The sequence below is a fragment of the Bos indicus x Bos taurus genome, chromosome 4 (genome assembly GCF_003369695.1).
Source record: "Bos indicus x Bos taurus breed Angus x Brahman F1 hybrid chromosome 4, Bos_hybrid_MaternalHap_v2.0, whole genome shotgun sequence".
Taxonomy (NCBI): domain Eukaryota; kingdom Metazoa; phylum Chordata; class Mammalia; order Artiodactyla; family Bovidae; genus Bos; species Bos indicus x Bos taurus.
In genome coordinates this window covers 105,083,446-105,105,852 of record NC_040079.1, presented here as the reverse complement: position 1 = coordinate 105,105,852, position 22,407 = coordinate 105,083,446, and positions in this window count along the sequence as shown.

Sequence of the window (22,407 nt, the reverse complement as noted above, 5' to 3'; positions counted from 1 at the left end):
CATATGTAAGTTTAAGGTATATAGTGTGATGATTTTATATCTGTATATATTTCAAAGTGTTTACCGCAATAAGGTTAGTTAACACATCACCCACCTGATGTAATTACCATTCTGCTGTTGTCATGGTGAGAACATTAAAGCTCTACTGTCATGGAAACTTTCAAGTGTGTAATACAGTGTTGCCAACCATCGTCACCATGCTGTAGATTTGTCCCCAGAACTTATTCCTCTTGCACTAGGAAGTTTGCAACCTTTGACCAACATGTGCCATGTCCCCCACCCCTCAGCCCCTGGCAACTGGCATTCACCTATTTCTATGGTTTCAATATTTTTAGTTATTGTGTCCCCCAGTTTGGGGGCACGATCCCTGTCTTATCCATCATTGTGCTTCTGTGCCTGGCACAGAGCTCTCCACAAGGGCTCAGCAAATATTTGTGGTGACATCAAATAGAATAAATAAAAGTCCTGGAGATAAGATAAAGCATTGGGTTGCATATACTTTCATCCCTTTTAATTTCCTTCTATTTGTTATTTCCTTATCAATTACTCAGGATTAGGATATTTTATTTAAATTTCACTATTCAAAGTCTTTGCACTCTTAGAAGAAGCTACAAGAATAAAAGCAATTAAATATGTAAACTTAGGTGAATGTATCCTGTTAAACATCAACTACAACCAGTAATAAAATATAAATATCTCTAGATTCAAATCTTTACAGATCAAGAGCTGGCCATTTTCTGTGGGTTATTCTTTTTTCTGGACATGTCCACATATGTAGAATTATAAAATAAACCTAGCATGTATAGGGCTAATTCTTGTGTTGAAAAGAATGTTAGTGGGAATGAAAGTCCTTTTTGTCCATGGGGAATTTTGCTGCTAGATTTAATTGAATTGTTGCTTTGTACAGTACTTGAAGTCCAAGGAAAATTTCACTTGTTTAGCAAATTGGATAAACAGGATTTTATATAAATCCAAAGTGACTTGATAAACATGCAGTATAAAAAAATATCTATTCTTAGGCTTAATTCAATGTAATAAGCCTCTATGGGAACCTACTAGAGGTTTACCTGGTGGCTCAGATGGTAAAGTGTCTGCCTGCAATGCAGGAGACCTGAGTTCAATCCCTGGATCGGGAAGACCCCCTGGAGAAGGAAGTGGCAACCCACTCCAGTACTCTTGCCTGGAAAATTCCATGGACAGAAGAGCCTGGTAGGTTACAGTCCATGGGATTGCAAAGAGTGGGACACGACTGAATGACTTCACTTTTACTTTCATGGGGACCTACTAGAGATCAGGCACACCGCAGGACTGCCGAGTCCTGAAAGGAGGAAAGATGGCTTTTGTTCCCAGGAAGCTAAGATTTCAGGAATTGTACATATTACTATATGAAATTGCTATTTAAAATAGACATCTTGATGGGAAAAGGGCAAGGTGGAGTTTCCCTACTGCAAACACACACTGTTAACAAACAGGCCCTTCAGGAAGTGCAGAAATGTCATGGAGGGGCCCAGGCTGAGCAGATGGACCACCACACGCTTCTCTATCCACAGCCAACACTCCTGTCTTGGCCCTTCTCCCAGCCTCCACCACACCCCCACAGGTAGAGAAGGGAGACATGGAACAAAGACATTGCTTCCTTAGAGGTGCAGTAACATCCTCAAGAACTGAGAGAAGCAATAGTGACTGCAGATTTCAACCTGTTTTGGGTCACAGGTAGCAATGAAAACTTTTGGAGCTTCTCCTCAAAAATATGGAAACATAGGATTCTTCCCTAGTGGTCTGGTGGTTGGGACTCTGTGCTGCTAATGCAGGGGCCCAGGTTTGATTCCAGGTCAGGGAACTAGATCCCACGTGCTGCCACTAAGAGTTTGCATACTGCAAGGAAAGATTCCTCATGCTGCCTCTGAGACCTGGCAAAGCCAAATAAACAAGTATTAAAAGAAAATGAAAACATGTTCATACTGACAATCCTATGAGCAATTTCTAGACTCCCCTGACACTCACCCAGGGCAAAAGCTGAATCCATTCTTTTTCTAGCACTAACGGTTCTTCCTCCTCCTGTGCTCACTACACAAATAAAAAAACTCCTGAAAACCAGCAATGGGACACAGGAAACATAAATCTAAGCACTCATGCTCAACTACTTGGGAAGGAGACAAAATAAAACATTAAAAGTAATGGCTCTCTATCTCTAGCTTGACGTAGAAATATTTTTTTAGCAGAAAAAAAATTTTTTTTAACAGAGCAAGTTGCACATTTTAATTGCATGACATTTAAAATTCTAAAATAGTAGCAAAACCTCTGAGAATAATCTAATATAAAATACCTATTTCTATGATGACAGGAAAAATGACTTTTTACCTGGTAGATAGTTTCAAGAATTTGCAGGGATAATGGAAAGTAGTACAAAATGATTTGTATTTTTGAAAACAAAGACTTATTTGTGATAAAGGCGAGGAAATGAGGTTGTGCTATTATCATTTACCCTCACATTATTCCTTCCTGCCTTTCTCAATCATCCTTTCTACATGTGAGCTCAGGCTATTGACATAGGAAAGACAGAAGATTTATTAAGCTATCAAAAAGAAATAACTTTTTCAAACATCAAGCAAAGTTTATGGGAGAAAAACAATCCCTTAAGCTAAGTAGTTGTTTGGAAATGTGATCTTTCAGAAAATATTGAAGACCTTAATAAGATAAGCTGATTGTTCAAATCTGATTTGTTGTTAAATGTATATAGCTATGAACCTATCTCAATCATAGTCTATGCAAATTTTCCTTCCATAGCCTAAGTCAAGCAGGCAGACACAGGCTTCATCAAAAATAAGTTAAGTAAGTCAGAGAGAGAAAGACAAATACCATATGTTAGATAGCATCACCAACTCAATGAACATGAATTTGCGCAAACTTTGGGAAATAGCAAAGGGCAGGGAAGCCTGGAATGCTGCAGTCCATGAGGTCGCACAATGTTGGACATGACTTAATGACTGAACAACAATGAACAGTCACTTATATGTGGAATCTAATCCATGATATTACTTACATGTGTTCATTCGAATGAACATATATACAGAATAGAAACAATAGAAACAAATTCACAGTCATAGAAAATAGACATGTTTGCCAAGGTGCAGGAGGAGGGAAGGACTGGGAACTTGGGAGTAGTAGACATAAAGTAGCTCTTGAGAGTCCCTTGGACAGTAAGGAGATCAAACCAGTCAATCCAAAGGAAAATCAATCCTGAATATTCAAGGGAAGGACTTATGGTGAAGCTGAAGCTCCAATACTTTGGCCACCTGATGTGAAGAGGCAACTCATTGGAAAAGGCCCTGATGCTGGGAAAGACTGAGGGCAGGAGAAGGGAGAGACAGAGGATGAGATGGTTGGATGGCACCATTGTCTCAATGGACTTGAGCTTGAGCAACTCCAGGATAATGAAGGACAATGAAACCTGGCATACTGCAGTCCATGGGGTCCCAAAGAGTCAGACATGACTTAAGCTGCTGAACAACAATTAGATGTAGGATGGATGAACAACAAGGTCCTACCGTACAGCACAGGAAACTATATTGAGCATCCATGAGAAACTATAATGGAAAGAATATAAAAATGAATGTCTACATGTGTATAACCAAATCAGTTTGCTGTACAGCAAAGGCTGGCACAACATTGTAAATCAAATATACTTCAATAAAAAAAAAGTAAAAAAAAAAGAGAATCAAAAAGACTTTAATGCAGAGTTTTGTTTTTTAAGTGAACCGTGATCTCACTTTGATTTTCTAATTTTCCTCTTCTAGCTCCCCTAAACCAATGTTCTGAATACAGAGGATCACAGAGGGATGGGTATGAAAATCCTCAGCATTCAAGAACCTATACAGAGATATCTCTGGAAAAAAAAAAAAAAAACACTGTAAATATAGTTTATTACACAGAGTTGAAACACATGACAGAATTGTATCCCTTGGCAGTACATTCCTATAGCAGGAACCTCTACATAACCATTTGACCAGAAAGATGCAATCATCTAGGAAACTTACACCAGGGCCAGGGCTGTATCCTGAGTTTATATGTGCTTCAGGCTCCTGTGTAATTACAAAAGAGATCCTTGGACCCCAAGAAGATGCTGGGAAAAAATAAGGTTGGGAGGATCAGCCATGGGCCTAACTTATCAGAGGCAACACGGATGTGGCAGAGACTGCTCATGTCTCCTTAGCATCCAGTCTCTTTTTTTCCTTTTAAAAATAGATCTATGCAAGTTTTAGTTGAACCCGTAGTCACCTACATAGAGATTGCATTTCCCAGGTTCCCTCACACTGGGCGTGGCCCATAGAATTTGAATGAAAGTATTCTATGTATGGAACTCAAAAATGTTAAGTTTATAAATGCAGGTTAAAAATAAAAAATGTAAATTAAATTAGCTTGTAAGAGGGTCCAATCATTAGTCAGAAACCTCTTAACATTATTTCTAAACTTTTCGGTATTTGTAACATAATAAAGTTTGTAGGTAACTTAAATTCTCAAGAAACTAGACTTTAAGTTCTGAATGTACTTGTTTTATTATTAAATATTGTACTAAATTTAATAATAAAGATGTAACTTGTGGCAAGGCCTGCAAGGCTGTTTGGGGTAAGCCTACACTGTTAACACTTCAGATTTTCAATGAGGCATGAAAAATGAGATGTGACCTTCCAATAGATCTGAATCACTGGCTAATTCCCTGAGGCCCACACTTCTACATACTCTATTCATCATAACCCCCAGGTAGATGACGGCTACCCGAGACCAGAGATAATAATAAATTGTTCTCCACAAAAACAATCGAAGCTGTGTACAGGGTCGATTGACTCATCTTTTCTTTGTTCCTGGAGAACAAGTGGGGGCTTTGCAGTTCAGAGATTGCAGCAGCAGATCTCTGAGGTCTTTAATAATTTCAGACTGAGCATGGATACCATCTTCTTTGATTAACTCTGACCTTTTGCTAAGAGAGAGAACAAATGAATGAAAATGAATATGCTTGGCAGTTAAAAGAACTGCAGCAGGCATTGCTTTTCTCATACACATGAGACAAAATATTGATCAAAATTAAATCATGGAGGGATGAAAGAATTTCTCAGAGCCAGGCTTTCTTCTCTGGGGCTTGAGCCAGGAGCCCACTCTGATACTGAATTTTAAATTCTTGGGAGTATCCATTTTCCCATAATGCCCTGCCATTTCACCAGCCTTTCAGAGTATCGAAGTAATCAGAGTCTACAAAGTTTGATTCTGTGAGCCTGACGTGGTGGTGGTGGTGGTTACAGGATGGGACGTGCCGAAGCCCAGTTACCACTTGGTAAAGAGCCCTAGCTTAGGGGTCAGAAGAAGTGAACATGAGTCCCGCATCCTTCACTTAATAACAGCATCAGTTTGGTCAGGTCGTCTCAGCAATTTGAGCTTGAGTTTCCTCATTTGGAAGAACTTTTCTAAAAACTGGATGACACATGATGTATAGAAAAAGGTAGCAAATTAGAGAGTGTCATCTAGCAATGGAGAGAGACTTAGAGAACAGAATTATGGACACAGAGCAGGAAGGAAAGGGTGGGGCGAATGGAGAGAGCGGCATGGAAACACACACCACCATATATAAAAACAGATAGCCAATGGGAATTTGCTGTCTGACTCCGGGACTCAAACCAGGGGCTCAAACTCTGTAACAATCTAGAGGGGTGGGATGGGGTGGGAGGTAAGAGGGAGGTTCAAGAGGGAGGGACATATGTATACCTGTGGCTGATTCATGCTGATGTATGGCAGAAACCAACACAGTATTGTGAAGCAATTATCCTCCAATTAAAATTAAATTTATTAAAAAGCCCACTAGATAGTAATAGTAAACCAATGAAAAAAGAGTGCCATCTACATATAAGGTATTCTATAGGTTGTGGCTTATTGAAAAAAGTCCAGAAACACATGATCCATAAGTGGACACTTTTTAATGGATTACAGTATATATATTTAGATGTACTCTTCATACTTCTAAAAGGGAACTTGTAACAAGACAAGAAAAATTGTGGTTGAATTTAAAAAAATCTTTTTTCTTAACAAGTTCAGACCAGTTTGCTGGGATTGGAAGTTAATAAATTAACTTATACAAACAGAGGGCATTCTGCAACATCATGATTTGTATTACCAAGATGGATGGCTGCTGGCTAATGACTGTTTATTTTCAGATTAGACTTAAGCTCAGATAGCTTTTCAACCATCCTTCAGGCACCCACTCTTGGAGGCTGCACAGGCACCAAAGTCTCCATCTTCCCCCATGGCTTCCTCTAACTTTCCCCCGAGACCAAGTGTGTCCCCTCCCAAACGAAACAACCAAAGTCCTTCCTCTAGTGTGTGTCTATGTGTTAGCTGTTGAAGGCTCCATCAGTCCTAAGAAAACTTAGGATAAATCCATGGGCAATGTACAAGAGTGGGAAACCTGAGAGCCACAGGCATTTCTTTCTTCCTCTCTACTGCCTCATATATGTCCCCCTGATCACCAAATCCTGCTGACTTTCCCTAATAATTTCCTGTTATTTGTTTTGTTGTGATATGTACTCAAACCCTTAGCTACTGGAAGTGCCCTCTCACAGGTCTTCCTAGCTTTCGTAAATGCTCCCCTCAAATTTCTTCTCCTCATTCCAGCCAGAACTTGGGTACACAAGCAAAACTTCTCATCTCTGCTTAAAACCCTTTGACTCTGGTCCCTGCCTGGACTTGGAGAAGAGTAGTGATGCTCAGAGTTGGCTGCCATTTGAATCAACTAGGAAGCTTTTTGTGTCTCCTGGACATAAGCTTGCATTTCAGGTGATTTGGCAATATGTGTGCTGTGTTTATGAGTTGACTCCCCACCCGATCAAAGGAATGATAACAGAGAAGAGCCTTTTGTGATGTGTCAGATTTCCAGCCGACGGTGTCATGTGCAATGCACTTTCCTGTAAATGCTAAATAAATACTTGTTGACTGATTTACAAGGTCATTTTAGATCTAGCTTGAATACTAAGTCAAAGTCAGGCTAGAATCATTATTTATCATATCACTATTTCTGCAAACCTTTTCTCAAGGTCTGGGGTTGGCTTTCCTCTTGGAGCCAGGTCATATATAATATGGAAGGCTTTTTTTTTTTTTTAACAAAAATCAGAATATGTCTTACTCTGAAACTTGCACATACAGTATAATGAATCTTCAAGCTTGTGTACTTTCCTTGACATTTGATGTAACGTGTGAGTAGTGAGGAACACAGAAGAAAGTGTTCTTGTGATCTGCTTCTCTTGGAGTATGAAACGTTGGCTAATGTCCAATAAGTATAACAAGACAAACATGACCTCTGGCCTCCACATCTGCATGTACAGTCTACTTAAACTCTGAATGACTTCAGTGGGACATCCTGCCTTTAGGTAGGAGTACTATCAAAATTCTACAGTACCCACAAAAGATAGAATTTTCCTTAGTTGGTCAATAAGGACTTTTTAAGCAATGTTAAGTTAGTGACTAAACAGTTACATGAAATTGGATACTATATCTACAGCTTTACTTTGCTTTTTAAAACAAACACCACTGACTGAGGGCTTCCCTGGTGGCTCAGACGGTAAAGTGTCTGCCTGTAATGCAGGAGACCTAGGTTCAATCCCTGGGTTGGGAAGATCCCTTGGAGAAGGAAATGACTACCCACTCCAGTATTCTTGCCTGGAGAATTCCATGGACAGGGAAGCCTGGCATGCCACAGTCCATGGGTTTGCAAGGAGTCGGACACGACCGGGCGACTATCACTTTCACCACTGAATGGAGTCTTCCTAATGCTAACTCACCTGGGATTGAGGTACTGAACAAAAAGGATGTGTTGACTTCCAATTATGTTCAATAGAGTCTCTGGAAAATTCCAGGAAGGAAACTTTGTGTTTCCTTGTACCTTCATAACATTTAAAGAGTTAACAGTTCCATTTGTTCTAGAGAAAATTTTATAAGCACTTGCAGCATAGCACTGCACTACGGTAGATGAGATAGAAGTGATTTATTTTTTCTTTCTCAAATGGGAAGAAATCTTTTCAATTTGGATGTAATGGGAAAAAACCACCCACACTTAAGAGAAAAGAACTGAAAGTACAGGTGCAGGCAGCCCCGTCTGAGGCTGAACTCTGGAGACATGCAGGCCGCTGCTTGCCGAGGAATGCTAAATGCAACTCTATCAAGCTTACTTAGTGGAAACTTGGGTGAGGTGAGGACCAGAGGCTTTGTGGGGTACCAGGGTGGGATTTCTTCAAATGCTGCTTAGCAAGGTCTACAGCCAAGAACAGGCTCTCATCCAAGTCAAGGAAAGGCCCCAGGGCCTGTGAGCCCAATGCCAACACAGATAACAGCATGAATTTGGAAATCTGACAAATATGCTGGTTTTCTTTCACTAAGAAAATGCCATTACTTTGCTTCATCTTAACTTAGAAAAAAATGTGTGTACTTTCTTTGCAGAAAAATAGTCAAGATTTTATATACTTTGTTGTCTTCATCACAATGTACTATTTATCTCCTTTGGATTAACAGGGTGGTATGTGTCATCTTCTGTTCCAAATGGAAGCCACTTTCCTTATAATTGCATCGCTCCTAATTGTCAGTATTTAAGACAAATTTCCATCTCCCTCAGACAAATAATTCCATTGTTTTTTGTTCTGAATAAATTATGAGGTTTTGGAGAAAGAAAGCGCTCTTTCTTGTGCTTTCTTTCTCTAAAAGGTTACAATCCATAAATTCTTGTATATTTAACAATGAAGTAGTTTTCAAGCCAATGTGCTATACAGTGTAGGGAAGCCATCTTGAGGTTTAAAATTTGATGCAAATGAAGTTCATAGGATACATTGTCTTCAAATCAAATTCTGACACATAACAGGAGTAGTACTTGGTAACCAGGGTTACCTAGGCTGCATTCTAGTTGAGTATTTCATAAGCCTGTAAAGGTCTGTGTGTGTGTGCGTGCTCAGTCGTTCAGCTGTATCCGACTCTTGGCAACCCTGTGGACTGTAGCCTTCCAGGCTCCTCTGTCAATGGGATTCTCCAGGCAAGAGTACTGGAGTGGATTGTCATTTCCTTCTCCAGGGCTCTTTTTAAAAATATATATTTTAAAAATTTATTTTAATTGGAGGCGAATTATTTTACAGTATTGTGGTGGTTTCTGCCATGCAATGATGTGAATCAGCCATGGGTGGGTATACATGTGTCCCCCCAATCCCAAATCCCCCCCCACCTCCCTTCCCATCCCATCCATCTGGGTCATCCCAGTGCACCAGCTTTGAGTGCCCCATTTCATGCATCAAACTTGGATTGGTCATCTATTTCACATATGGTAATATACATGTTTCAATGCTATTCTCTCAAATCATCCCACCTGCAGCTTCTCCCACAGAGACCAAAAGTCTGTTCTTTATCTCTCTGTCTCTTTTGCTGTCTTGCACATAGGGTTGTCATACCATCTTTCTAAATTTCATATATATGCCTTAATATATTGTATTGGTGTTTTTCTTTCTGAATTACTTCACTCTGTATAATAGGCTCCAGTTTCATTCACCTCATTAGAACTGATTCAAATGTGTTCTTTTTAATAGCTGAGTAATATTACATTATGTATATGTACCACAACTTTCTTATCCAGCTTGTACTTGTTCTCAAGGTCTATAGGCCCCCTCCAATGCTTTGTCAATGTTGACTACAGGGTTTTAATCTGTTGCACCTGCCACTTCCAGAGCAGTTCCCTCTTCTTTGTTTATTTTGGCTTCCTCTTTTTGCAAATCTCTTCAGTGTCTAAGTTCCACCCTGACACAAGGGAGCAAAGGTGGTCACTTATTTAGGCTCATTTGTTCTGTTGTGCTGTGGGGAGGGAGGGACACTGCAAACAAATATCGCTGGCCTGTGTGGGGAGTGCTCGCAGTGGATGGACCACACTGGGTTTGCCCCAGCTCACGGCGTGTGTGCTTGCCTGGGTCTACACTCTCAGGCTCCAGGGTGCTCTGCAGGCACTGTCTAAAGTGGACCCTGCATTTTGTGCACTTCCCAGGTCTAAGCCACTCAGGTTCTCGGGTACTCCACAAGGGCACAGACTTGGTTGGGCATGTGTTTTGTGCCCTTCCCAGGTCTGATCAGCTCAGGCAATACCAGGCGCTTGGCAAGCACCCTGTCCCAGTCGGGCCAAGCATCTTAATCACCTCCCCAGTCCTGGCTGCTCGGTTTCCCAGGTTTACTGGGAGAGTACCATCTCAAGTGTGCCATGTGTCTCCTCTGGGGAGCCCATCTCAGGCTGCGACCCTCCTGGCAGATGTCTAGCATCCAGGATCCCAGGAGGATGTGGTTAGCATTCAGGCCTGGCCCTTACCCTAAGCACTGATTATGCAGTCCGCGCCTCCCTGTCCAGCCCCCGCTTGCTGGTGGCAGACGCGAGTGACTGGACTAGTTCTCCACTGGCAGCTGCGTATTCTGTGGGGTTTTCTTTTCCCTCTCTCAGTTATGTTGCCCTCTGAGATTCCCCACAGACCCACCTGTGAGAGGGTTTCCTACTGTTTGGAAAGTTCTCCTCCTTCTGGCTCCCTCCCCAGGACAGGTCTCTGTCCCTAACTCTTGTCTCTTTATTTTTGATATTTTGTCCTACCTCCTTTCGAAGAAAATGGGCTGCCTTTCTGGGTGCCTGGTGTCCTCCGCCAGCGTTCAGAAGTTGTTTGGGGAAGTTGCTCAGCATTCAAATGATATTTTGATGAATTTGTTGTGGAGAAAGTGGTCTCCCCTTCCTATTCTTCCACTATCTCTGGACAGTCCCTTATTTGTCTTTATATCTTTTTAAAATTCCCTTTTTTTTCTTCTTTAGTTTAGTGGTTGTTCAAGAATGTGTTGTTTAGCTTCCACATTTTGTGAATTTTGCTACTTTCTTACTGCTGTTAATTTCTAGTTTCATTCCATTTTGGTCAAAAAGATACTTTGTGTGATTTCACAAGTAGACTCCTCCTCTAACAGCCACAGTGATGAATTTGTATATCCCTGTTTCCTGCTGTAGGGTTTAGCTGAATATTAGATCACTGGGTGACCTCTTTAAGTGCCAGAACACCCCATACCATCCAACTGCTCTGGATGCTCAAGTCAGCCCCAAGCTTTCTGCTCATCCACATTGATATGCCAACTGCTTACTTGAGACAATCAACTGATGGTCTAAGGGACCTCTCAAATGTAGCATTTTCTAAAGAAAACAAGCCATTTCTACTAGCAACTCTGTTTTGCCCCTGAATTCTTCCTTCTCTAGCTAGCTGCATTCCGCATTCTGTCATTTAAGTCAAAGCCCTAGGGATTGTGTTAAATATTCTTTCTCTCATCTCCCATAACCAATCCATCATTAAGTTCTCTTGCTTCTACTCTCAAGATAAATTTCAAATCTGGCTCTTTCCTAAGTTGTCTGCTGGTACCCTGGTCCCAATCATATCATCATCTCTCACCCACATCCTAAGGGTTCTCACTGTTGACCCTTGATGACATCCCTACTTACTGCTCCTCTAAAGGCACTTCTATCCACTCATCTGTGTTGCAGAAGATTTCTAAACTAGTGTCAGTAAAAGATACTTGATGGCTTGTTCAAGTGTTTGACTATTTCCATTTATTTGTTGCACATGAAATTATATAAAAGAACATTTTTAATTTCAAAGTATTGAAGAGTTGAGAAAGTAAGTCTATCTACCTGTAAGATGCATATTCTCTTTTCCTCTCCCTCCTGCATATTGGATATTATAACTGTTTAAATCTCACATTGATAAGGATGGGTATTATTCTTTTTTAAAAAAAGTATTGATGAGGATGTGGAGAAATTGAAACCCTTGTGCATTGGCTGATAGGAATATAAATGATAGTCTGTCAAAGATAGTACGTATGGTGGTTCCTCAAAAAAATTAAACACAGAATTACCATGTGACCTAGCAATTTCACTTCTAGACATATACCCGAAAGCGTTGAAAGCAACAAATGGAAGAGATGTTCATAGAAGCAATATTCACAATAGCCAAAATGTAAAAATAACCCAGATGTCCATTGCTGGCTGAACAGATAAGCAAAACGTAGTATACACAAATAATGGAATATTATTCAGCCTTCAAGAGGAATGCAATTTTGATATGTGCTACACCATGGATGATCCTTGAAAGTATTGTGCTAAGTGAAATAAGCTAGACACAAAAGGACAATATTGTATAATTCCACTTATATGAGGTGCCTAGAATGTAGTGGGAATTCCTAATAACGTAGTTTCACTGCCTTGAGAAATTTCACAGAAATAGCACCTGGAAAACCAGCATATATTAAGAAACTGTTAATGATTATCTTTCATGTTTTTCTTAGAATAGTCGCCTTGTTACAAACCCCTAGGCCAGACCCAGAAGGGAGTATGACCTGGATCATGAAAGCATGGACCTTGGAACACCAGGTCGCCATCAGGCATGAATGCTGCCTAGGCAGTTGCTAATTGTCCCTAAGACTACCCTAGAAAGGAATGGCCTGGGGTGAAAACAAGGAGATCTATGTCAGCGTAGTGTCTGGAGACAGATAAGATCTGAGAAAGCCTTGTAGTGTGCAATCAGGAATAACAGCTGGACTCAGAGTGGACTCTGCACCTCAGTCCAATAGAGGCTGCAGGTCCCCTGACCCATTGCACCAGATTTCATGTTCTGTCTTCATTCTCGTTGCTTGTTCCTGGACCATTAGGGCAACACCAGAACAGGTAAATGTGTGCAGAAAGAAAAGAGTGGGGAAAGATGGATTACCAGGGCCTGGTGTGCAGAAAGAAAAGAGTGGGGAAAGACTGATTACCAGGGACTGGAAGGAGAGGGGGATGTGAAGTTATTGTTTGTGTACAGAGTTTCTCTTTGGGATGATGGAAAACTTCTGGAGATGAATTGTTGAGATGATTGTGCTACAGCGTGAAAGTACCTAATGTCACTAAATTGTAAATGTCACTAAATGCTCAAAAAAAGATTCAAAATGGTAAATTTTGTTTTATATATTTTATCAGAGTTTTTAAAATAATTGAACCTGTAGTCTTTATTTCCATAATATCTTAGCTCATTTTCCACTGAGCAGACTTTTTAAAAAACTTTTTATTTTGTATGGAGGTATAGCCAATTATCAGTGTTGTGACAGTTTCAGGTGAACAGCAAAGGGACTCAGCCATATATTCACATGTATCCATTCTCCTCCAAACTCCCCTCCCATCCAGTCTGCCGTATAATATCCAGCAGAGTTCTATGTGCTACACAGTAGGTCCTGGTTGATTATCCACTTTAAATACAGCAGTGTGTAGGTGTCCTGGAGAAGGCAATGGCACCCCACTCCAGTACTCTTGCCTGGAAAATCCCATGGACGGAGGAGCCTGGTAGGCAGCAGTCCATGGGGTCGCTAAGAGTCGGACACGACTGAGCAGCTTCACTTTCACTTTTCACTTTCATGCATTGGAGAAGGAAATGGCAACCCACTCCAGTACTCTTGCCTGGAAAATCCCATGGATGGAGGAGCCTGGTAGGCTGCAGTCCACGGAGTCGCTAGGAGTCGGGTACGACTGAGCGACTTCACTTTGTTTTTTCACTTTCATGCATTGGAGAAGGAAAAGGCAACCCACTCCAGTGTTCTTGCCTGGAGAATCCCAGGGACATTGGAGCCTGGTGGGCTGCCATCTATGGGGTCGCACGGAGTCGGACACGACTGAAGCAACTTAGCAGCAGCAGCAGTGTATGTGTCCATCCCAAACCCCCTAACTATCCCCTCCCTTTGTCCCTCTTCCTGGTAACCTTAAGTTCATTCTCCACACTTTTAAAAAGTACAAAGTCAGTCGTGTTTCTTTTTTATTGGAAACTTTCCACTGTACTTTCTGTGGAATCTAGCTTTCTTTCCAGGGCTCCTAGTCCTATAGGTCCTGACCCTGTCCCTCCCTCTTCCTGTTCTCTCTGCTCCAGCCATACTAGCCTTGCTGGACCCTAAATGTGCAAAGCCCAGTCCTGCTCGAGGTCTTTATACTTCCTTTCCTCTACCTGAAGTATAATTTTATCTCCAGACTTTCGTGCCACTTGCCCCTGCCTACTAACAAGTCTCTCCTGAATTGTCACCTCCCCAGAGAAGACCGTCCTGACCTCCATCCTAAGCGTGTACCTACCTCACTGGCTACTCAGTCATTCTATCTTCTCACCTGTATTGTCTGTCTGCAAGTCACTTCCTATTACCAAAATATGTTACTAATTTATTGGACTGCCTTTTTAATCTCAATCTCTCTCTACAATGAGGGTAGTGACTTTTCATCAACATATCACTAGCACCCAAAACAGTGCCTGGAACATTAATGAATACAATTTCACAGCGTGCTTCAGTCCATGGGGTCGCAAAGAGTCGGACACAACTGAGCAACTGAACAAAAATTTGAGTTAGTTCTGATAGTAGATATCCTGCTTTTCTGAAGTAGATTCCTTTTTAAAGCCCATCAAACTTGTGTCAACTAAAGCTTTTTGGAAGTAGATTGAGTTGTGGGACAGACATGAAAGTACATCACCCAGAAATGCCTTCAGAAAGGGTGTGTGCTGCTGGGAAAGATGTCAGCAGATGGCCTTTTGCTGTCGGTCATTTCAGGAATTGCTGCAACTGTAAGGGGTCACCTTGACTAAAGTCAGTCCTTCTGGGGGAGCCCACATCCACTGGCATACAGAGACACAGCAATTTCATTCCAATACAGACCAACTCCAAAGAGCTATCTTAGCTCTGGAGCAAGAGCAGGTCAGCCTCTGGCTGGCTCAAAGTGCCATTCTCCCTGTGCTCACATCTGCTTCCTTTCCTCCTTCTCACAGGTGTTGATCCCCATCTCTCCTTGATGAAAAATCTGTACACTACCCTCCATCTCAGCATCTCAATTTACTTCCCTGGGAACCCAACCTGTAGTAGCTTGTATGTATATGATCAGCACAGAAAGACTGTGATCTGAATTCATCCCCTCGAGCTATAGATGATCAAATCCAGCTTGAGTCAACTTTGTTGAAAACCTGAAACCAGACAGTTCACAGTGGTGCCAGTGAGGCTGGAGAAAGTTGCAGTGGTGGCAGGACTTTGCCAACTTAGGGGAGAGATGCACAAAGAAGGATGTGTGCTCGGTGGGTGCCGCCCAGGGGAGAGGACTTGGGCAGTTTGCTCAGAGGGTAGGCACAGGCTTTAACGAGTTCACAGATGAGCTTCAGGGGATGCTGCTGCTAAGTCGCTTCAGTGCGACCTCAGAGACGGCAGCCCACCAGGCTCCCCCGTCCCTGGGATTCTCCAGGCAAGAACACTGGAGTGGGTTGCCATAGAGTTCCCTTAAAGTGTAAGATGTTCTACACAAGTATGCTTTTCCAGGAATCCAGATGATCAGAAGGGCCAATGCTGTAAAAAGGGTTATGGGTCCATGATCTTTGAGAACTTTTGTCTCCAAGCATGTCCTGTGAGATTTCCCCATCTTGTCTTCAGTATTTGTACCAAAGACTTATGACTACTTTCAGCCACTTTGATTCAGATGCCTGGTCTCATCTGCCCCTTGAGTTTGTATGTTCTTTTTTTGTTGGGTTGTTGGCTTAATGTATTTTACCCTTAGCAGTTTACTTTCACTGTTTCATCTCTTATCCTGGTAGAGTTTTCTTTTCTTTTTATTCCTCCTTTTTGTCTCATATATCTTTTACTTTTTAAACAAAGAAATGCTGGTATAAGGGGGATAGTCTTAAGCACAGCCTTTTTATGAATGATGAATGGATTTTCATTCATTCCCCAATTTACTCCTCAGGACTCTACCAGTGTAGCAAATACAACTGCCAGGTTAGTGGCAGGCATTGGAGATAAAATCAGATTTCTAGGAAAGCCTCATTTTAAACAGACTTTGGGCCCTGATGTGCATACTAACATAAAAACACACATGGATACACATAAGGGAGGAAGAATTTGTACCTTCCTGTCATACCACCATCCCAAGAACAAATTATAAATGCAAACATATAAATTAAACCTGATCTTCCCACCCTATAAAACTGTAATTGAATATAAACTCTCTATTTCTTCTTTTCTGGGTTTTCTTTTCTTTTCTTTTTTTCTTTTTTTTTTGCCATGCTGCATACCACACAGGATCTTTATTCTCAACTAGGAATTGAACTTGTGCACCCTGCCTTGGAAGTGTGGAGTCTTAGCCATTAGACTATCAGGAAGGTCCCTTTATTGCTTCTTAGAGATGGCTAATGTTTATTACCTGCTGCTGCTGCTGCTGCTAAGTTGCTTTAGTCATGTCTGACTCTTAGCGACCTCATGGACTGTAGCCCCCCAGGCTCTTCTGTCCATGGGATTTTCCAGGCAAGAATGCTGGAGTGGGGTGCCATTGCCTTCTCCAGTTTATTACCTAATTTGGACAATTATCCATTCTAGACTGACCCACGGAGAAGGCAATGGCACCCCACTCCAGTACTCTTGCTTGGAAAATCCCATGCACGGAGGAGCCTGGTAGGCTGCAGTCCATGGCGTTGCTAAGAGTTGGACACGACTGAGCAGCTTCACTTTCACTTTTCACTTTCATGCATTGGAGAAGGAAATGGCAACCTACTCCAGTGTTCTTGCCTGGAGAATCCCAGGGACATTGGAGCCTGGTGGGCTGCCGTCTATAGAGTCGCACAGAGTCGGACATAACTGAAGTGACTTTGTAGCAGCAGCAGCAGCAGCAGCAGACTGACCCAAGTAAATAATGAAAGAGTTTATTGGGCATCTTGATATCTCCTTTCTTACATATCAAACATTTGTCATTTACTCTGTGCAGTCATGAATGAAACATCATCCCTGCCCTCAAAGCACTCACATTGTACTCTGACATGCCACTCTGTGCTTGGAATCCTGACTCATGGCTGGCACTGATTAAGAGGGTGGTGTGTGTCTAATGGTATTGCAAGACCATGTATATATGTAACTTTACCCCTGGGCCTAACGACTACACCGTTGCCTCTTCACTGGTTCTTACACTCATTCCTCACAAATGGACCTATCACTGATGTCTCCATTTTAAGATCCCAACTCAGACAACTTCCAGAGGGTGGCTCTGATATTAATTTTTATCTTTCAAAGAGCCATTCCTTAGGTATTTAAACTGGAACTTTTTCTGTCATAACATTTAGTTCTTATATTTGGAAAACTATTTTCTAAAATGCTACTAACCTTTTTTTGGAGATGACATTTATATCTATATTTGTAGTTAGGTTTGATAGCTTATCTTATGGCTTTGCAATAACTTCCATGTCATATACATATATTTATTTAAAATGACAATTTTTGTTTGTGAATTGTATGCTTGTTGCTTTTGGTATTCAGACCAGTTGGGTTTTATAAATATGCACTCGATATGGTGGTTGAGTGGACATATGCTTGCCTTACTCCCTTATTCTGAATTATTTGATCTATATGTTCAACTACTAATTGCCAACACTCTCCAAACAAGATGTCTTTTTATGTTTTAATAATTTACTTGGTATCAGAGACCGAGCCAAACCTGCCTTTGAATGTTTGAGTGTCTCCTGAGGAGGTACGGGTCAGCAGTGGCCTGCTGCAGGGGCAGGGGCTCTGGGTGCAGGAGACCTGGGTGTGGCATAAGCCCTCTTGGAGGAGGTCACCATTAACCCCACCAGAACTTACACAGGACTGGAGAAACAGACTCTTGGAGGGCACAAACAAAACCTGTGTGCACCAGGACCCAGGAGAAAGGAGCAGTGACCCCAAAAGAAAATGACCCAGACTTCCCTGTGAATGTCCAGAAGTCTCCAGTGAAGGCATGGGTCAGCGGTGGCCTGCTTCAGGGTTGGGGGCACTGACTGAGGCGTGCGTGCAGGGGACCTTTGAAGGAGGTTGCCATTTTCCTCATTACCTCCACCATAGTTTGGTCTCAGGTAAAACAGGGAGGGAACACAGCCCCACCCATCAGAACAGAAAATTGGGTTAAAGATTTACTGAGCATGGCCCTACCCATCAGAACAAGACCCAGTTTCCCCCACAGTCAGCTATCTCCCATCAGGAAGCTTCCATAAGCCTCTTCTCCTTATTTGTCAGAGGGCAGACAGAATGAAAACCACAATCATAGAAAACTAATTAAAAGGATCACATGGACCATAGCCTTGTATAACTCATTGAAACTATAAGCCATATCATGGGCCAACCCAAGATGGACGGGTCATGGTGGAGAGTTCTCACAAAATATGGCCCACTGGAGAAGGAAATGGCAAACCACCTCAATATTCTTGCCTTGAGAACCCTATGAACAGTATGAAAAGGCAAAAAGATAGGACACTTAAAGATGAACTCCCCAGGTCAGTAGGTGCCCAATATGCTGCTGGAGACAAGTGGAGAAATAACTCCAGAATAAATGAAGAGACAGAGCCAAAGCAAAAACAATGCCCAGCTGTGGATGTGACTGGTGATGAAAGTAAAGTCCAATGCTGTAAAGAACAATACTGCATATGAACCTGGAATGTTAGTTCCATGAATCAAGATAAATTGGAAGTGTTCAAACAGGAGATGGCAAGGGTGAACATTGACATTTTAGGAATCAGGGAACTAAAATGGACTGGAATGGGTGAATTTAAATCAGATGACCATTATATCTACTACTGTGGGCAAGAATCCCTTAGAAGAAATGGAGTAGCCCTAATAGTCAACAAAAGAGTCCGAAATGCAGTACTTGGGTGCAGTCTCAAAAAAGACAGAATGATCTCTATTCACTTACAAGGCAAACCATTCAATATCACAGTATTCCAAGTCTATGCCCCAACCAGTAATGCTGAAGAAGCTGAAGTTGAATGATTCTATGAAGACCTATAATACCTTTTAGAACTAATGCCCCCAAAAGATGTCCTTTTCGTTATAGGGGACTGGAATGCAAAAGTAGGAAGTCAAGAGATACCTGGAGTAACAGGCAAATTTGGCCTTGGATTTCAAAATGAAGCAGGGCAAAGGATAACAGAGTTTTGCCAAGAGAACGCACTGATCATAGCGAACATCCTCTTACAACAACACAAGAGAAGACTCTACACATGGACATCACCAGGTGGTCGATACCAAAATCAGATTGATTACATTCTTTGCAGCCAAAGATGGAAAAGCTCTATACAGTCAGCAAAAACAAGACCAGGAGCTGACTGTGGCTCAGATCATGACCTCCTTATTGTCAAATTCAGACTTAAATTGAAGAAAGGAGGTATAGGTATATATTAAGGAAACACAAATCATGAAATAGAGATTTAGAACAGAAAAATTAGGATTTGATTCTTCATTTTACATGGGAATTGATACAGTATTCTGTTAAGCAGCACGCATGTGTGCTATGTTGCATCAGTCATGTCTGACTCTTTGTGATGCTATGAACTGTAGCCTGCCAGGCTCCTCTGTCCATGGGATTCTCCAGACAGGAATGGTGGAGTGGGTTGTCATCCCTTTTCCAGGGGATCAGGGAAAGACCCAGGGATCAAACCGGCATCTCTTATGTCTCCTGCATTGGCAGTCGGGTTCTTCACCACTAGCACCACCTGGGAAGTCCGTCTTTTAAGCAGCAGTTTCCCTTATATTGTGTTTACAGTATGTGTGACTTTAACATATATGTTAAATGTTAGGCGATTACAATAACCCTTCTCATGTTTTCTGAAGTGGAAGAATCCTTCATGTATATCTCTTGGTCATGGAGCTCTTGTGGCAGTGAATAGGTTTACCAGTAGGTATAAAGATGGGAAGTTGGGAAAGGAATATAGATGTGAAGGAAAGATCAGAAGGGAGCTGACTGAGGGAGCATCAAGGGGAAAGGCTTTCAGAGGGAAAGAAAGAGCAGAGATTACGATGAGAGACAGAAGAGAGAACAGATAGATTTGCACAACTGCTGAAGAAATGCTGTTAAGTTAGGTAAGAAAAAATTGGGAGCAACTTTTAAAAATTGAGATGTGTTGTTAACCCTATCCCCTACTTCCTTGGTGTGTTTTTAATAAATATCTTATTATGGGATTATAGATTATTTTATGTGATTATGCATAGGTTAAATCTAGAAGATAGAATGAGCATATGTGTTTACCAGTTTTCCCATTATATATGCCTTAAAATATCATAATACATAGGTTTAAAAATAAAACTTTATAATACTGGGAGAGTCTTGGTACTTAATAATACTCAAGAACTTATGAGTATATACTTATCCCCAGATGCATCAAGTTGTGTACATTAGATAGGTACAACTTTTTATATGTCAATAATACCTTAATGAAGTGACTTAAAACAAAAAAGAATTAAAAGTGATAAAAGATGTCAACACGGGTAACTAAGTGAGGAGGGACATGAGTAAATGATGAGGTTTTTGACCTGTTCAATGAAAGGGTAAAGACAAGACATTAATTCTGAACAGGAAGATAAAAACATAGCTTCAACATGTGCTTCAAAATATTAACGGTAAACACTTAAGGATAGGCATAGGGTGTAGGACTTCAACATAATTAGAGAGAAAATAAAACACTCCACAATCAACAACAAACTTTAATCTGACAAAACACAAGAAAGAAAAAGAAGCAAAAAGAAGACAGCATGTGGTATATGAAGATTAAGTTTGATTTCATATAAACAGAAAACCTGAAATGACGGTGAATTAACATTTAAGAAATGCACCAAATAACAACAGAATAATGAACAGGGTAGAGAGTCCAAAACAGGGGTGCTCCAGAACTCTTGTGAACCTGGGCGCCTCCTGCCTCTCAGGAGGATGCACCTGCCATGTGACTTCTATCTTTAAGGCCATTTAGCAATAAAAACAGCTTCTGGTACTCAGATGTTGTATCTATGCTGCAAACCAAGTGAGGAAGAAAAGGTAAAAGAACAAAAAAATTGTACTTTCCAATGAGTCAAACCCTATAAATGGTTTTCCCCCAAGAAAACAATGGAAGGAAATAAGGGAGCCATCACATACACAGACACCACAGTAGCGCTCTGAACTATTACCTGGGCCACCAGGGAAATGAGCCACTGCTTTTCCCCAATCCTGATTTCCTAACATCCAGGTTTTTATGGCATATAGGCGGGTCCTTGTGCAACAACTTGGTGTTTGACTTCATGCCATCTCTGACCCAAGCTGGGGAACAGAGGGCCAATATGACAAGTAACGCGTGTGCTAAGTCACTTCAGTTGTGTCCAACTCTTTGCAGCCGTATGGACTGTACCTGCCAGGCTCCTCTGTCCATGGGGATTGTCCAGGCAAGAATACTGGAATGGGTTGCCACTTCCTTCTCCAGGGGATCTTCCTGACCCAGGGATTAAACCTGCCTCTCTCTATGCATCCGGCATTGGTGGATGTGTTCTTTACCACTAGCGCCACCTGGGAAGCCCCAGTATGACAAGTCAGTGGTGCCCAGACGCTCTCAGAGCAGGCAGCCCTGGGATGTGTGTCAGCCCTGTTGGGGTCGTTGTGTCCTTTTCTCTCTGGACATTTTTTTTTTTTTTTGTAAGGCACGAACCCCTTCCTAACTCCTCTCTGGACTACCCATCACAGTAAACCTACTTGGAGTTTGTAGCAGCCCCTCTCTTCTAAGCACTATTCATGCATTTGTCTGTGGTTTATCTCATTAGAATGCCATTACCATGAACTGCAGGTCATGCAACTTGAGCACAGAGAATGCATTATGCACATTGCCACTCTTACTAAGAGGTTTCCTTCTATTTGGTCAAATCCCTTCCTGGCGTTTGCCTGTCTTAACATTTGTAATTTTAAAAATACAAATCTTTCCTTGGTTGTATTCTCTTGTTGTAACTCAGTCTCTTTTAAAGGTCTTGTTAACTTTATCAATACTAACTAAACTTGATGTTTTACCCCTTCCATACAAGGAATACTCAAGATTATCCTCCAATTTCTTCCTCTGCTAAGCAATTCCCACCTAACATTTATCTGCATAAATGTAAAGAGAAATTTCTGAAAAGACCTATATTCAACTCTTACAGTTTTTATCTCAGTGGATCTCGGTAGCAAAGAATGTTCACTTTTTAGTCAATATACTTCCAAACTGCCTTAATTTATGACAGAGAAAACATCTTATGTGTTATATTTTTTAGAGAAGGAAAATAAAAGAAATTTAAAATTCTGCATTACCCTTCAATGCTTTTGAATTAGATTTTTGTGAAAGGTTTATAGGGTTTTTTTTTTACTTTGGTTGGCTGTTTTATTTTCCTTTTTTATTTCTTTATTAAGGTAACTAGACAATTGGCTTCAAGTCAGAGAAAGAAAGAGGGGGTAAGAGGCCTATTCTTATTTCAATTACACAATTAAGGCTAATGTCTGGGGTGTGGGAGCTGAGGTCTGTAGAGCAAGTTGAGGCGGGGAGAAACCTTCACCAT